The sequence below is a fragment of the Hipposideros armiger genome, unplaced genomic scaffold, assembly GCF_001890085.2.
Source record: "Hipposideros armiger isolate ML-2016 unplaced genomic scaffold, ASM189008v1 scaffold_151, whole genome shotgun sequence".
Taxonomy (NCBI): domain Eukaryota; kingdom Metazoa; phylum Chordata; class Mammalia; order Chiroptera; family Hipposideridae; genus Hipposideros; species Hipposideros armiger.
In genome coordinates this window covers 360,003-378,269 of record NW_017731501.1, presented here as the reverse complement: position 1 = coordinate 378,269, position 18,267 = coordinate 360,003, and positions in this window count along the sequence as shown.

Sequence of the window (18,267 nt, the reverse complement as noted above, 5' to 3'; positions counted from 1 at the left end):
CTCTCTCTCTCTCTCTCTCTCTCCCTCCCTCTCTCTTTCCCTCCCTCCCTCCTTCTCTCTTTCTCTCTCCCCTCCCACCCACTCCCACCTGAAGAAGATTCAGTTAGGGCTGTCTTAAAGACTCTTATTAAAGCATGCTACATCCTAAAATTCTTACTCTTTTTTTCCCCTAGGTAACACAAATATTACCACCAGCATAAAAGCCACTGACATTTTTCCCACTTCTAAACACTCTCCTGTAGTTACAATCCTATCTCCAGAAAATTAATTCTAAAGTTCTCTTATGCATCCTGTCTTAGTTCAGGCTGCTATAACAAAAATATCATACATAGACTGAATGGCTTATAAACAACACAAATTTATTTCTCACAGGTCTAATTGTTGGGAAGTCCAAGATCAAGATCCCAACAGATTAAAAGCCTGGTAAAAGCCTGGTTCCTGGTTCATAGACGGCCATATCCTCATTATAACCTAACATGGTGCAAAGGCAAGGGAGCTTTATAGGGTCTCTTTTATAAGGGCACTAATCACATACATGTGGGGCCCAGCCTTATGACTTCATCACTTCCTAAAGGCCCCAGCTCCTAATATCATCACATTGGGGTTAGGTTTCAACATATGAATTTGGGGGAGACACAAGCATCAGTCTATAGTATCGCCCTTATTCCCAAATAGTCTATAGCCCTAAGCCAAAGAAACATGCTTCTGAGTCCAGCGTGGATGTGGTGCTGGGGACATAGCAGTTTTTACACAATACAAACACAGTCAAGTCAAATTCCTCTGAATCCAGAAGGAGACAACATCTGTCTAGGAAAGTCACAAAATGGCAAACTGAAATAAGATGCAAGATTCCTACCTGTTTCCTACTCAAAGTGCTCATTTGTCTGGTTTCCCACAATGCACAAAGCTGAGAGGAAATTGGTAATGGTCTCTATAAGAGACCCTCCCCACACACCCTGTGAAGAGGAATCTGGTGAAATTTCTTATTCTGTTTATTTGATGCTGCCCAATAATACTCCACAGGCTTTGAGATGTACCGGAAATGGTCTGAAATAGGAGTCAGGAGTCCACAATTGTGTTTCTATTATTACCTACATGACTTAGACAAGGCCCCTTTCTGTATTCTGGTTTTACCTATAAAAGAAGAACAAATACCTTTTTCATCTACTTCTCTGCACTGTTTAGGAATCAAATAAGATAATGTAAGTAAAAACACTTTTAAAATTATAAACATACAATGAATTCTTTACAGTTTTGAACTGCATAACCCAAACAGTGTGGATTTACTTTGCTAACTGTTTTACAGGTAGCCTCTATTCACCTAAAAGGTGATGTAACTTGCCCAAGTGAAATGGCTAATAAAAAGAGCTCAGACTCTACCAAAGTCTCAATGACATCAAGAGCCTGCTTTCTTAAACATCAGTCTATACATCTCCAAAAATGCAAGAGGTGAGGTGGGTCTAGGGGCATTACCCGGAGTCCCCAACCTTACCTTAATATGTCCCACTCCAACCCCTCAACATCACACAAATGGTAATATCTAATATATGAGGCAGGCATGCATTCTTTTGTTGGTAAATTTCATTTAAAAAGTCAAACAGTAGAGAAGCCTATAAAGTGAAAATGAGTAGGGAGAATCTGTAATTCTCCAATCATCACCGCCCCCCCAAACCTCCTCATATTCTCCATCTCAACCGATCATTCTACACCTCCAGGGTAACCACTGTTAGCAACTTCGTGTGTTGTCAATATTCTGAATATTTTTTTAAACACAAATAGTATCACTCTATACCTACTATTCTGCAACTTGTTTTTAATTTAATGTATTATATGTTAGCTTTTCATATTAGTACAAATATACCTACCTTGTTTTTATAGCTGTAAACCATTGCATTAGCGTACCACAATGAATGTACACTGCCACATCTTGATGGGCAGTTAAGCTATTTCTTAGTGTCTATGTGTTTGTTTTTGTTATCATTAGAGAGCAGCAAGGAACATCCTGTACACATAACTTTGCAAATTTATGTGAGTTTATCCATGAAATAAATTCATAAAAGTAGAGATGGTGAGTCAAAGGAATTGAGCATTTTAGACTTTTTTGTGTATTGCCAAATGTACTTTGAAACAATTGTACCAATTTGTTCTCCCATGAGCAACAGCATACAAGGATTACTGTTTGCATATATCTTAGCCAACTGAGGGGATTTTCAAACTCTTTAATCTTTGCCAATTCAATGTGGGTAAAATGCTCATCTGTCCAGTTATTTTGCATTTCTTTGATTACCAGTAAGCATGAGTCTCTTTTCATTCTTTTTCTGTGACCTTCCTCTTTTCATTTATGCCATTTTTCTCTGAATTTTTGGTCTTTATCATCTCTATTTTTAGATCTTTGGGTATTACGGTAAATGAGTCCTTTTGCTGTTATTCTTTTTTCCAAGTTGTCTTTTGACTTTCCTTATGGTATTTTTTTGAAGTAGAACATTTTATTTTTATATAGGCAAATCTGTTTATCCTTTTCTTTATGGTTCTAAGTTTTATATCATGCTTAGAAGAGTGATACCTATTCCAAGATCATTTTTTAAATTCATAAAAGTTGTTTCTAGTGTTTTTATAGGTCCATATTTTTACATTTAAACATTTGATCCTTCTGGAATTTATTTTGGTATAAGAAAGGAAGTAGGTATCAAGCTTTACCAGGTGGAACAGTTCCTTTTATCAGAAAATCATACTCTAACAAAAAAGTTATGTTGTGTATATATTACATATCGAGCATGCTGGGGCCACTTCAACCTTCACCAGCTCTTTACTTCGCCTACACGATGACCTTGAAGTGTGTGCTGCATGCTGCTTCAGGCCTCAGTGTATCTGCTGGCATAGGACCTTGTAAATGCACTGACATCAGTCACCTGGTAGCTCTTTATTATTTTCCTAATCCAGGAATTCCTCATTTTTTTTCCACCTCTTTGGCAGAATGATGTTCTTAAAATACAGGCATTACAAAACAAACAAATATATGAAAATAAGTTCTATCCAAAGACCCTTTGGTCTATGGACTTCAGGTTTCTTGGGACTTCCTTCCTTCCTCTGACATTCCAAATGAAATTGGAGGCAAACATAAAACTCACTCCAATGAGCAAACTCTCTCCCTCCTGCTGCCAGCCAGTCTCTCTGAATCTGGGGCTTCTCTCTGCCTTCAGGCCTCCTTCGGCAGTCATTCATTCACACTTAGCTGGTTTGCAATTCACTGCTTCTTATCAGATGAAACATTGCCAAATTCTTAAGAGGCAGACTAGGTTAAGAATAGTGAACTTATATAAAACAATACCACCTTCTCTTGTTCTCTTTTGCTTCCATCCTCACTCTCATTCTATCCCCCTACCCTATGCCAACATCTCCTGCCCTATTGCTTCTTACAAAGGTATCTCCAACTATGCAGTCATCCAATTTACATCCATGTATTACAGGCCTGTTATAATAAAAAAAAAGAGCGTAGTCATATATTCTTGTGAGTATGTGTCTATCATGAATTTTGTTGTTTTGTTTGTCCTTAAATAAGTGTATCTTTCCCCACGTCACCATATTGGAAGTCCTTCTAATTCCTGCCTTGAGAAATGAGTTGACATCAGCAGGTCAACTATGATGAATCATTAACTGAGAATATTTTGAGGGCAGAAGAAAAATGATAACAGTGGATTTGTGTGATGAGAAGCCTTTGTGAATGAGCTATGAATTGAATTGGGCCTCACACAAAGGAAAAATCTCACCTCTCAGACACTGGGAAACCTGAAAATTGATTCCATCTGGTTTGTCTGTGATGTGTAATATTACTAGATAATTAGTCTTTGCCTTTGCTCAAAGCCAGCTCTAGCATCTGGATCAACGATATCACAGCACCCAAAGGCATCATGATAGCAAGAATTCTGTGGCCCATGTGGAAGAACAGAGAGCTTAAAGCACATTGAACCTTTGACTTTGAAGCCAAAAGAAAGTCAATAAGCAAACCTTTGGCTCCTTAATTACTAGAGAATACAAAAGGCCTAAATATCTCTCTCTCTCTCTCTCTCTCTCTCTCTCTCTCTCTCTCTCTCTCTGTCTCTGTCTATCTATCTAACTCTGTGCTGAAAGAGTAACTGAAAAGACTAAATAAATACATAGATAAATAAATAAATAAAATAGCAAAGTGGTGAGTTCCTTGACAAACGCAAATGGCATTAGTAAAAAATTTAACTTTTCTCTTAGATGGACCAGTTGGACTGTAAACACACATATACAAAGAATTTTAAACCTTAAGTAACAGAATTTTCACAGAAATACATTAAAAAAAGATTATAGACATAAAAACACACATTTAAAAAAATTGTAAAGTCAAGTAAAGGTATAATTATCATCAACAACAATAGTAGTTTTCTTCACTGAACCTGACTCAAAATCATAAAAGCTTCAAGTTATGAACCTGAGAAAATTTATTTTAGACCTCTTTTCATCTGATGTAAGATTACTCATTCCCGTACAACATGAGACCAAAAAGACACCATAGAGGTCATCTAGTCTAGCGCCCGCCTACAGATAAGGAAGTAGAGGATCAGAAAGGTTAAGTGAAACATTCAAGGTCACAGTGAGTCAGTGCAGAGCTAGGACAAAACCACAGATCTACTAACTATGTGATCTTTCTGATGACCCCATGCAACCTACCAGAAACAAATTTTATAAAGTTACATCGCCTGTTACACAAAGTCTTACCAGACTGGCTATCTTCCTTTTCTCCTCATGTCTTACATCCAGCCTTCCCCACTCTGCTCTCTGCCCCAGGAGGCTGATTTGAATGGACCACCTCAACCAACTCCCTTGCTCCCTGGCATCCAGTTGAGGTTAGTCAAAGGGAACCCCAGCAGCAGGATGAAAGAATAGAAGACAGAGAGGTCAGGGTATTTATTCTCTGGGCTCCATTCTGTGTGGGTGTCTCCATGAATTTACAGCTTCATACAGTTTTGTCTCCCTCCTTTCACCCCTTTATGCTTAAGGGTTTGTATTAGTTTCCTAGGCTTCCATACAAATTACCATAAATTAAGTGGCTTAAAACAATGGAAATTTGTCTCACAGTTCAGGAGACTAGAATTTTGAAATCAAGTTGTTGGCAGGGCCATGATCTCTTTGATGGGTCTAAGGAAGGATCCTTCCTTGCCTCTTTCTAGCTCCTGGTGTTTGTTGGCAATCCTTGGCATTCCTTGGCTGGTAGGTGTATCATTCCAATCTCTTCCTTTGTTTTCACATAGTATTCTCCCCTGTATCTCTTCTCCTTTTTTTCAAAGAATGCCAGTCGTGTTGGGTTAAGGTTCACCTTAGTACCCTCACCTTAACTTGGTTACATCTGCAAAGGTTATCTTTCCAAATAAGATCACATTCTCATAGGAACCAAAGATTAAGATTTCAATATATTTTTCTGAGGAACACAATTCAACCCATAACAAGATGGTAACAGTCTTCTTCTATCACTAGTCCCAGGATGTTTCATTATCCCTTGTGTTTCACATATTCTACATGTGTTCTTTTAAATAATTTCTTTACTACACTTTCCTAGAGTTCCACTTAGGATATAGAAAGCCACAACAAAATATTGATCCCACACTAAAAGTGAGAAAAATCCAAATAATCTGTACAATTATAACTTTTCTTGAGCCCATCAGAGAGCTAAGAGCCCAAAACAGCCAAGTAAATTAAATTACAATGAGTAATAAACTACTCCAAAGAGAGATGTAATACATACTAGTTCCATTTTGGTGGAGCACAAAAGGAAGAGGCAGTGCCATTAAAGTGTGTAAAAAGAAAACAGCCAAAATTTTAATAAATTTTTAAAGGTCAAGTGTGGGTTAATGAAATAGTGTGGAATCCTTGGAACCCCATATACAAGCAGAATCACTCACCAATTATTTTTCATACACTTTTACCAGGTGTGCTTGGGAAACATTGGATGCAGGACAGAAATCTTGAATGAGTCCCCTTCAGTGGTACCAATGTTCTGGTTGTGAAAATCTGCTCCTGCTGTGGTACAAGCACAAAGTCTTGCCCATTTACTAGACTCTTTTTTGATGTGAAACACAGCTCTACAACTTCTAGGAGAAAGGTAGGAAACTGTTCCACTCTCAGAACCCTGGCTTCTCAAGAGGAAAGGAAGCAAAAGCTCTCTTTTCCTGTGGAAGGACTAAGAAACTCTCTTTGACTCAGGATCCTGCATTGATGCAAAGCAGTGTTCTGTTACCACTGAAGGGAAGACAGAAAATATGTCTTACAAAAGAGCCTTCATATACACAAAGCAGATGCTGGCTGCAATAAAAAGAGGAACAGGAATACTGAGAAACAACCACTACTGAGGCAAAGAACACAGGGCCTACTTAAGACTAAAGCTGGACCAGTAGAGCAAAGAACCTCTCCTGCCACCACTACCACAAGCCTCACACTAAATAACAAGAAACAGCAGTCTGTATCTGAAGGGATAAGGCAATAGTGAATAAACAGATCCTATCTGCCAAAGGCTAATAGTGAAGCATAAACCCTGAGAAAACCCTCAGCACCCCAGGCCCAATATTAAGCCCAAGGCAGCAGCAGTCTACCACTGAAGGGATTTGAAGTCTGTTGTTTACTGAAAGTAACCACAGCAACAACAAAATCTAAACTCAACCTACCTATTAATGATAGTACCTCAAGCCCTCATACTAACAGCATGAAATAAAAACAGCCATGCCTGCTCATTTTAGAACAGAAATATTATTTAGCTCAGACTCACAGTTGTTTATACATAATGCCTGGTACTCAGTCAAAAAATAATGAAACACACAAAATAACAAGACAAAACAAATCAGTATCAAGAGATAAAGCAATCAACAGAAAAAAACCCAGGGATGATTTGGATGCTAACACTGTTGGACAGGGTCTTTAAAATAATCAGAAATAGTATGTTAAATAATCTAGTAGAATAAGTGGATAACATGCATGAAGAGATGGAAATTTCAGCAGAGCAATGAAAATTATATTTTAAAAAAAGCATCAACTGGAAAAGCTAGAAATAAAAAGCATGATCTGATGAGTTGAGTTTAAAATTTATTGCTGCTTTAGTTATTATCAGTAAATCTGAAATTTAAGATATGTGAAATAAAAATTTACCTGAAAGAGTATGTATTCCAGGTATCTGAAATTTAAAAATTATTTCAATGGGACTGAGCTTAGGAAATAATAAACTTGAAACAAAATCAAAAGAAATTATCCAAATTAAAGTAGAATAAGGAATAAAACAGAACAGAGTTAAAGAATTTTCCTGGCATATCAAACAGTTTAACATATGTATAATTGAAATTCTAGAAGAAAAAAGAATACTGCAGAAGAAATATTTGAAGAGATTATGGCACATAATTTATCTCAATTAATGAAAAACAACACACTAGATCTAAGAAACTCAGGGAATCACAAGCACTATAAGCATACACACACACACACACACACACACACACACACACACACATCTAGATGTATCATACTCAAACTGCTGAAATCAAAGTTAAAGAGAAAATCTTGCAGGCAGTTAGAGAAAAAAGAAAGATTACAGAGTTCCAATCAACATGACAGAGGAGGTAAATGCTGTGCTCACCTCATCTCATGACCACATCAAAATTACAACTAAACTACAGAACAACCATCATTGAGAATCACCTGAAGTCTAGCTGAACTGAAGCCCTACAACTATGGACATACAGAAGAAGCCAACTGGAGACTGGTAAGAGTGGCAGAGACGTGAAATGGGCTGGTCCTATACCCACGTGTGGCAGTTAAAAATCGGAAGGGATATCTCAGCTGCAGAGAACCCCCTGAGAAGTGAGGGGCCCCAGCCCCACAGCAGACTCCCCAGCCCAGGACTTCAGAGCTGAGGAGAGATTCCCCATAACTTCTGCTGTGAAAATCAGTGGAGATCATGGCTGAGTGAGATGCAGGGCTGCTGGAGTCCCAAGTTTCCCTCTTAAAAAAGCCCAAGTACAGACTTCCCCGCTGAGGTACTCACTTGCTCTGAGCTCCAATGCTGGGGCAGCAGTTCAAAAGGTGTGAGGGACATACGGGGAGGAACTGAATAGTCTGGTTTCAGGGCAAGGGTTGGAGGGGCAGCTTTCTCCCAGACAGAAGTGCTGGTAGAAGCCATTGTGTTATTGAGCCCTCCACCCACCCAGCATGCAGCTGCAGGTGGGTGCCATATCTGAGTCTCCATCAACCTGGCTAACACCATTCACCCAACCCTGGTAATTATCTGAGACCCTACCCACCCCCCAACTTGCGGGTCCACCCAAGCCACTTCCAATGGCTTTTCCATACAAATGGCCTGTCTTGGCTCATGCTGTGAACTTTCCTAAAATCTCTCAAATGTTCACAAGCTCCAAACAAGCAGCATCTGGCCTCAGTGTGCCCCATACCTCTTGGTTAGCAGCCCCAAGCCCAGCACGAGTGGCAGCCAGCCTTGGTTTGCAGCTTAGCCTATCCCAGGCACCTCCAAGCCCAACACAAGTGGCAAATATGTACAAATCACTTTGTAGCTCATACTAAGTGACCCTGGGCAGGGCACAGGCAGCAGCTGACCTTGGAGTGCAACAGAGCTCCTTCCAAGAGGCCCCAGAACACACTCAGTGGCCAGCTTCAGATGACACCAGAGCACCACCCAACCACCTCCACAAATGATACACCCAAAGGGTGGACTCCATAAGCACCAGAGCCCTGCTAAAGCAAACCCTGCTCTAAAGGGTCAGCCCCTGCACAACAGCTCCTCCACTGTAGTCACATCCAGTCCTCATAATCAATCAGCCAGAGGGTCAATCCCTCCCATTGATGTGAAAACAGCAACTAAGGCTCAACTACAACAAGAGGGCACACAAAACCCACACAAAGGACACACCTGGATCAGCTGGATCACCTGGCTCAGGTGACCAGGGAGACGGCACCACTGAGCCCCATAGGGCATCTACTCCATAAGGTCACTCTACCAAGACCAGGGGACATAACAGTCCTACCTAATACATAGAAACAAACACAGGGAGGCAGCCAAAATGGGGAGACAAAGGAACATATCCCAAATGAAAGAACAGAACAAAGCTTCAGAAAAATAACTAAATGGCGACAAGCAACCTAACCAGATTCAGAATTCAAAATACTGGTTATAAAGATGCTCAATGATTTCTGTGAAAACTTCAATGAAGAGATAGGAAACATAAAAATTGAGATAGAAAACATAAAAAAGAACCAGTCAGAAATGAAATACAATAACTGAAATGAAGAATACATTAGAGGGAATTGACAGTAGGTTAGATGAAGCAGAGGATCGAATCAGTGATTTGGAAGAAAATGTAGAAGAAAACACTCAGTTAGAACAGCAAAAAGAAACAAAAATTTAAAAAATAAGGAGAGTTTAAGGGGCCTCTATGACAACATCAAGCATACCAACATTCACATCATAGGGGTACCAGAAGGAGAAGAGAGAGAGCAAGGAATTGAAAATAAATTTGAAGAAATAATGACATAAAAGCTCCATTACCTGACAAAGGCAATAGATACACAAGACCAGGAAGCACAGAGAGTCCCAAACAAGATGAAGCCAAAGAGGGCTCACCCAAAAAACATAACAATTAAAATGCCAAAGTTTAAAGACAAAGAGAGAATCTTAAAAGCAGCAAGGGAAAAGAAGTTAGTTACCTTCAAGGCAGCCCCCATAAGACTGTCAGCTGATTTCTCAACAGAAACTTTGCAGGCCAGAAGGGATTGGCATGAAATATTCAACATGATGAAAAGGAAGGAACTACAACCAAAATTACTTTACCCAACAGAGCTGTCATTTAGAATCGAAGGATAAATAAAGAGCTTCCCAGACAAGAAAAAGCTAAAAGAGTCCATCACTACCAAAGCAGAATTACAACAAAACCTTAGAGGGACTTCTTTAACACAGAAAAAAAAAGAGAGAGACAGAGAGAGAGAAACTATGAATAATAAAATGGCAATAATTACATATCTACTAATAATTACTTTAAATGTAAATGGATTAAATGTTCCCATTAAGTCATAGGGTGGCTGAATGGATAAGAAAACAAGACCCTTACATATGCTGCCTATAAGAGATTCACTTCAGATCAAAAGACACGCACAGACTGAAAGTAGAAGGATAGAAAAAGATTTCATGAAAATGGAAACACAAAAAAAATCTAGGTAGTAATACTTATACCAGACAAAATAGACTTTAAAGCAAAGGCCATAACAAGAGACACAGGAAGAACCCAGTAATCTCTGGGTATTTATCCAAAGAAACCCAAAACACTACTTCAAAGGGACACATGCATCCATATGTTCATTGTTGCACTATTTACAGTAGCCAACATATGGATGCAACCTGGGTGTCTACCAGTGGATGAATGGATTAAGAAGAAGTGTTACATATATACAATGGAATATTATTGAGCCATAAAAAAGACTGAAATCTTGTGATCTGCAACAACATGGATGGACCGAGAGGGTATTGTGCTGAGTGTAGTATGTCAGACACAAAAAGACAAATGTCATGTGATTTCGCTTATAAGTGGAATCTAAAGAACAAAATAAACAAACACACAAAACAGAAGAAAACTCATAGATACAGAGAACATTTTGATGGTTGCCAAAGGGGGGGAAATGGGGACATGGGAAAAGGTGAGGGGATTGGTGAATGGGGGAGGGGATAAAGAGGTACAAAAAAATTGGTAGTTACAAAATAGTCATAGGGATGTAGAGCATAGCATAGGAAATATAGACAGTAGTATTGTAATAACTATGTATGGTATCAAATGGGTACTGGGCTTATCAAGGTGATCACTTCATAATTTATATGAGTGTCTAATCACTGTATTGTACACCTGAAACTAATGTAATATTGTATGTCAGTTGTAATTGAAAAGTTTTTTAAGTATTAAAAGAAAAAGAAACATTACATATAGAGCTACAAAAATAGGAATTACAGAGGTCTTCCGATTAGAAATTACATATGCAAGACAGAAGACAGGAGAATGACATCTTTAAAATGTTGAAGGAAAAAATTTCTACGTAGACTTCTATGCTCAGTGAAAATATCTTTCATAAATGAAGGCAAAATAAAAGAATTTTCTGAAAAAACAAAAGCTGAGAAAATCCATTGACAGAAGACCTGCATTAAAAGAAGAGTTGGGCCGGCCAAGTGGCGCGATGGTTAAGAACTGGCTTGGCATGCCAGAGGGCCCCAGTTCGGATCCCACATATGAGGGCCAGTGACACTGCCCTCTACAGCTAAGATGCTGAACAACAGCTCAACCTGGAGCTGGGCTGCCGTGAGTCACTGGCGACGGCATAGGCTGCAGCCCCTGTGGCAGTGGGTTGCCATGGGCTACCGTATGTAGCCAGCAGCCAGCGTGAGCGGCCAGCAGCCTCAGTGAGCGCAGTCCAGAAGCCGGCGACTGATCTGCCTCGCCCGGGAAGAGCGCAATGATGGTGCCAACTTGGGCCAGTGAAGCAATGTCCTCCACAACTAGACTGAAGAAAAAAACAACAGCAACTTGTCTGTTCCCCTTCCCCCAATTCCCCAGCACTATTCCCATCCCCCCAATTCCCCAATAAAAATCTTTAAAAAAAAAAAAAAGAGAGAGACGGTATTTAAAAAAAAAAGAAGAGTTAAAGGAAGTTCTGCAGGAAAAGGGTAGCTAGTAAAAGGTGAAAACTTGGATCCACAAAAGAAATGGATAGATATGAAACTGGCAACATCAGATATATAAATGGGCTTTTTCTTATTTTTAGTTTCCTCAAAAGAAAATTTACTATATCAATACATTTTTTATAGCATATGTAGAAGTAAAATGTGTGACAAAAATAACACAAAAGATGGGAGAGAAAAGTAAAGGTATGTTGTTATAAGGTTTGTACTATTCAGGAAGTGGTATAATATTATTTAAAAGTATACTGTAATAAGATGTGTTTTCAAAACTCTATATCAACCACTTCAAAAAAAAAGAAGAGGTGTAACTAATAATTCAATAGTGGGACCATAAAAAAAAAAAACTCAAGTAATGCAAAAGAAGGCAGGAAAAGAGAAAACAGGAAACAAAAACAGATGGCAAATAGAAAACAAGTAGCCATATAGTAGATTTAAATCTAACCACATACATAATTACATGAAATAACAATGGGATCTAACTGCCCCCATTAGAAGGCAGAGATTGTCAAATTGCAAGAAAAATAGAAGGACCCAGCTATATGCAATTTATAAATAACCCACTTTATATATAAACTTTATGTATAAAAATAGGTTAAAAATAAATGATAAACTAAATCAAAAGAAAGCTGTATCAGACAATGTAGACTTAAAAACAAGTAATACTGTTGATATAAAGATATCAACAGAACTATATTACATAACAATAAAAGGATGCAACCCACCAAGAAGACCTAATAATCCTAAATGTATGCGCCCCTAACACAAAAGTTTCAAACTACATGAAGCAAAAACAGCCTCCCCCCTGCAAAAAATCAACAAATCCACAAGTTGATGTTGAAGTTGGAAAAATCAACATTCTTCTGTCAATAATTGATACACTGAGTATACAGAAAATAAGTACAGATATAGAAAATCTGAATAATATTATAAACCAAGTTGATCTAATTGACATTATAAAACACTCCACCCAACAATAGCAGAATACATGTTGTTTTCAATTATATATAAAATATTTGCTAAGAGAGATTGTATTTTCAGCTATTAAAAAAATCTCTCAACAAATTTAAAAAGATTGAAATAAATGCAATGTATGTTCTATAACCACAATGAAATCAAACTAGAAATCAATAACAAAAAGATATTTGGAATATCCTCCACATGTTTGAAAATTAAAGAACATTCTTTTAAATAAGAAAATACAAGGGCAATTAGAAAATATTTTGCATTGAAAGAAAATGGTAGCACAATATATCAAAATGAATGGAATGCAGGTGGAGCAGTGTTTAAAAGGACATCTACAGCATAGCATTAAATGTTTATATTAGAAAAGAGGAAATGTCTCAAATCAATGGTCTTAGTATCCACCATAACAAACTAGAAAAAGAAGAATAAATTATACCCACAGCAAGTAAAATAAATAGTAAAATAAAAAAGAAAATAAATAGTGGGCCGGCCGAGTGGCGTGATGGTTAAGAACTGGCTTGGGCCCCGGTTCGGATCCCACATATGAAGGCCAGTGACACTGCCCTGCACAGCTAAGTTGCTGAACAACAGCTCAACCTGGAGCTGGGCTGCTGTGAGTCGCCTGTGACGGCATAGGCTGCAGCCCCTGTGGCAGTGGGTTGCCATGGGCTACCGTGTGTAACCAGCAGCCAGCTTGAGCAGCCAGCAGCCGCAGTGAGCTGCCGTCCAGAAACCGGCGACTGATCTGCCTCGCCCGGGAAGAGCGCAATGATGGTGCCAACTTGGGCCAGTGAAGCAATGTCCTCCACAACTAGACTGAAGAACAAAAAGACGGCAATTTGTTTGTTGTTTCCCTTCCCCCAATTCCCCAGCGCTGTTCCCATCCTCCAATTCCCCAATAAAAATCTTTTAAAAAATAAATAAATAAATAAATAAATAAATAAATAAATAAATAGTAAAGATAAGAATAGAAATCAATATTTTTTTAAAAAGGATAGAAATCAGTAAAATAGAAGAGACAAAATCATACCATTTCTGGGGCACTGTTGAAAGATAATATTTGTTTAGTCACTAAGTTATTGAAGGTGTGAAGCTGAAATAATAGCAGCCACCATATGTACAGCTCCAGATAATTTACAGTCTTTCCAGATAGATTTGCCCATTTGATCCCACAGTGAATCTATTGGGTAAGGTAGTAGGGGAAGCTTCATTGTTATTTACAAGTAGGTAATATTTACAGGTGAGGTAGCCACATTTAAGTGACTTGTCAAAGACTGGACCAAACCATAATTTCAAAACACCTGATTCCAGGTCCAATTCTCTTTCCACTATCCTTTCCTGATTCCTTACACTGAACACCGTAGAGATTTTGTAGAGAACCAAAGCGTCTTATTCCTGCCTTTGGGTGAACCCAGAAGTGAAATTAATCAGAACCAAAGTAAAAAATGTTTAGCCATGACTAAGTCATTGAGACATCTGAAATTTTTTCTAGTACTCGAAGAAATGTTTTTCTCCCCAATGTTCACACATTTTAAAGATGACAACCTAGAATTCTTCATAAGTATTCCAAAAATATGACCCACTGACTGAAAATTGGCTATTTATAATATTTTTTACTTAATAGAAAGAACTTTTCAACAGATAGACTTCATTCCTTTGGATATAATAAGTGCTAAGTTATCCATCTAAGAAACATCAGATTTGAAAATTAATTTGAAGGAACTCTGTTCCATTTTGGACAAGTGAAAACAGCTCCTTCTTGAATACCACCAGGACTGTGAACTTCAATGCATTGTACTTCAGAAAACAGTAGCAATTAGAAAAGCTACTGTTTTTATGTTTTATTCAGTCCAAAGTTACCTCCTTGTAACTTATACCTATGATTATAGAGGAGCATTGTAATGAAAATAACCATTTATATTTATTTAATCAGGAAACTCACAGGGCACCATAATCAGGATGTCCTTTTCAGTGGCAGGTAACTCATCTCTGCTAATAGCCACTTGACTGAGCAGCAACCCTAGACAAAGGAACAGTTGATTTCATCCATACAATTACTTACATGGACAGCTGCTAGGTATGGAGGATTCAAGACTGGTTTTTATGCCTCAGTGCTTGCCCTTTTCCATGTGTAGCCAGGAATGGAACAAATATCTATTGATTGAGCTATGGTATGAATTAGGCACCATACTAGGCAATTTATAGAGACACTCATTTCATTCTTAGAATAATCTTTACCCAGGTATTATTATTCCCATTTTATGGATGAAGAAATAAATGTTCAAAGAGGTTCAATAACTTCCCTGAGGCCATGAAGTGTCTATGTAATAACTCAGGGCTTTGAACACATCTTCTAAGTTTTAAAACAAACTTAATCAGTACATCATATTACCTTGATTAACCAAAAGCAGAACCTAGTTAGGTTACAATGAGAAATAGCCAAATTTATTACCAGTCTCTCCATTCTTCTTCCCCGTCCACGCCACACACCCACTGCACCCACCTGTGGTCCACAGCTCCCCAGGACCCCCAAACACCATTTGTTCTGGTTCTGCCTTTCCCAGGCTTTGCTCCCTGCTCCAGACTGAGCCTTTATCTTGACCTCCTTCCCCTTTGCCTCACTTCTTCACAACCTAGTTTGCTAACCTCTGAAAACTTAACTCAGTTGATCCAAATATTCCTGGGAGGGGTAGCATTTTAAGAGAAGTCCTAGAAAGGTCACTGTGGTAGAGTGAGAGGAAGTTAGATACTGAGGACAGTAGGACATTTCAATCCTAACATTTAAAACACAATGATACGGGCCGGCCGAGTGGCACGATGGTTAAGAACTCGCTTGGGATGCCAGAGGGCCCCGGTTCGGATCCCACATATGAGGGCCAGTGACACTGCCCTCCGCAGCTAAGATGCTGAACAACAGCTCAACCTGGAGCTGGGCTTCATGAGTCACCGGCGACGGCGTGGGCTGCAGTCCCTGTGGCAGTGGATTGCCATGGGTTACCATGAGCGGCCAGCAGCCAGCGTGAGCGGCCAGCAGCCGCAGTGAGCGGCCGTCCAGAAGCCGGCGACTGATCTGCCTCACCAGAGAAGAACACAATGATGGTGCCAACTTGGGCCAGTGAAGCAACGTCCTCCACAACTAGATTGAAGAACAAAACGACAGCAACTTGTCTGTTCCCCTTTCCCCAATTCCCCAGCACTGTTCCCATCCCCCCAATTCCCCAATAAAAAAATCGTTAAAAAAAAACAAAACACAATGATACTTACCATATGATCTCACATGTGGAATCTAAAAAGCAAAACCTTTAACAAATAAAACAGAAAGAGACCCATAGATACAGAGAACAAATTGACAGTTGCCAGATGGGAAAGGGATTGGAGGGCTGAGTAAAAAAGGTGAAGTGATTAAGAAATACAAATTGGTAGTTACAGGGATGTAAAGTACAGCACAGGAAATAGAGTCAACAATATTGTAATAACTATGTATGATGCCAAGTGGGTACTAGACTTATTGGAGGGACCACTTTGTAAGTTATATAAATGTCTAACCACTATGCTGCACACCTTAAACTAATATAATACTGAATGTCAACTATAATTAAAACATAAAAAAACACAATGATCTTGAAAAATAAAATACAATGAATAAAATCTGAGCACAAATTTAATAAAATGAAGTATTCTGAAATCTTAACATTTGCTGATATTAATTAGTTATATATATTTATTTACATAATAATAATTCTCAGGTTAACCCTGAAGAAAATAATAAAACTAAAGTCAATGTGTTCAACTTTAAACACACACACACACACACACACACACACACACAAACACAGTGATCTTATGGGGTCACAATGGCAATCCAAACCAAGATCCTTTTAGTAAAAACATTTCCATTACTCCGTGTGTGCTTGCCAGGGGAACTCTTTCTCATATAAGGTGAACAGAGATTACATGGGACTCTGCCAGCACCTTGCGGGCACAGTTCACATCTTATCCGTCTTTATATTCCTGATGCTAACACAATTCCTGGCACTTAGTAGGGGCTAATATCTCTCAGTTGAGTGAATGAAAGAAGGAATATACAGAAGAGCATGGGGTGGAGCTGATCCATCACTGGTTCCAGCTCAGTCAATTCAGCTAATGTATCTCTCTGGCCATTGTCCTAAGGAAGAAATGACATTAGCCATAACACAAATATGCATTGTCATGCCTCCTTCACAGAAAACCAATCTGAATAAACAGGACAGAAACTCTGATAATGAGACCTCATTTCCATGAGTGAGGCAACACAACTCTAAAATTTTGCTCAGGGATTCTGAACATTCAGAACTTAAGAAAATGAACGTCTAAACTTTTGGGGTCATTAAATCCTCAAAACTATGTCCTTTTTTCACTATTTTTTCTCAGGTTTGGGGGATTTGGGTCCCAGCACTACACAACCTATATGAATACTCTACAAACCCAGGATACAAAAGCAATTGTATCTATCATTTTTCTAATTTTATCTCAACCTTGAGATTCTGTCTATCCCAAATCCCATGGATTTATCCAGTGATGAGCTGGAGCTAGCTCTCATCAGCTCATGGGGGACAACTTTTCAGGAATTTAGAAGGCAGTTGGTAAATACAGCTGTTACTCAAAATTATATTATGTAAACTTAAGAAATAATTTACATTGAAAACAAAGGTAATAAGTTTTCAAAACCTATCACTTCCTAATCATTGTACTGCATTTCACTGTTATAAATGCTTCTGAGCATTTACATCCATTGTGTCTGTACGGTGGAAATACTATATAATGGTGGACTGCTGCACATCCCTTCCCAACACCATGTTCAGTGACACTGCAACTGTACCTTGAAATCAGCCATGATGGGTGTATTTACACCACGGAGATTGCCAATGCTATAAATAAGGGGGTTTGTGTTTGTTTGACTTTTGGGGTTTTCTTCAGGAGCCATTGGTTAAACATTTGCCAGCACACCACTGGATTTATGCCATCCCAAAACTTTTTGGGTCGGAGGGGAGAGTCTAGCCACAGAGTCAGGCAGGAAAAGAATGGGAACAGCTCAATGCAGTGACACCATGCTTCCTGGGGCCACAGAATGTCACTGTTAAAACCTGGTTCTTCCTGGTCACTGAGGATGCTAATCTACTTGGTGATGATGCTCACTGATCCAAATTCCAGCACAGGGCACATGCCACAGCTCTTTGACAGAAGATAACCCCACAGTCTGAGTGCTGGCTTGTCCAGGGGTCCCACCTTTGGATCGCAGAGGTGTGGCTCTGCGTGCTCCACTCTTATGATGCACATCCACGACCATCTTGGTGTGCCAGCCAATTGCAGGATCCTCGTTTTTCATCTTGATCCCCAGAGATTTACCATAGGTATTGGGCAAGTTTTCCTTTTAATCCTTTAAAACAGAAAGAGCTCTATTACATTTCATTTCCTTGGATAGGGGTGCTACTTGTCTTATCCCTATCTTTGATGACTTTTGGGAGATCTCACCCATTCTTTTAAAAGAGGCTACATTCTATTACCCAAAACTGAATTACTGTTCCAAG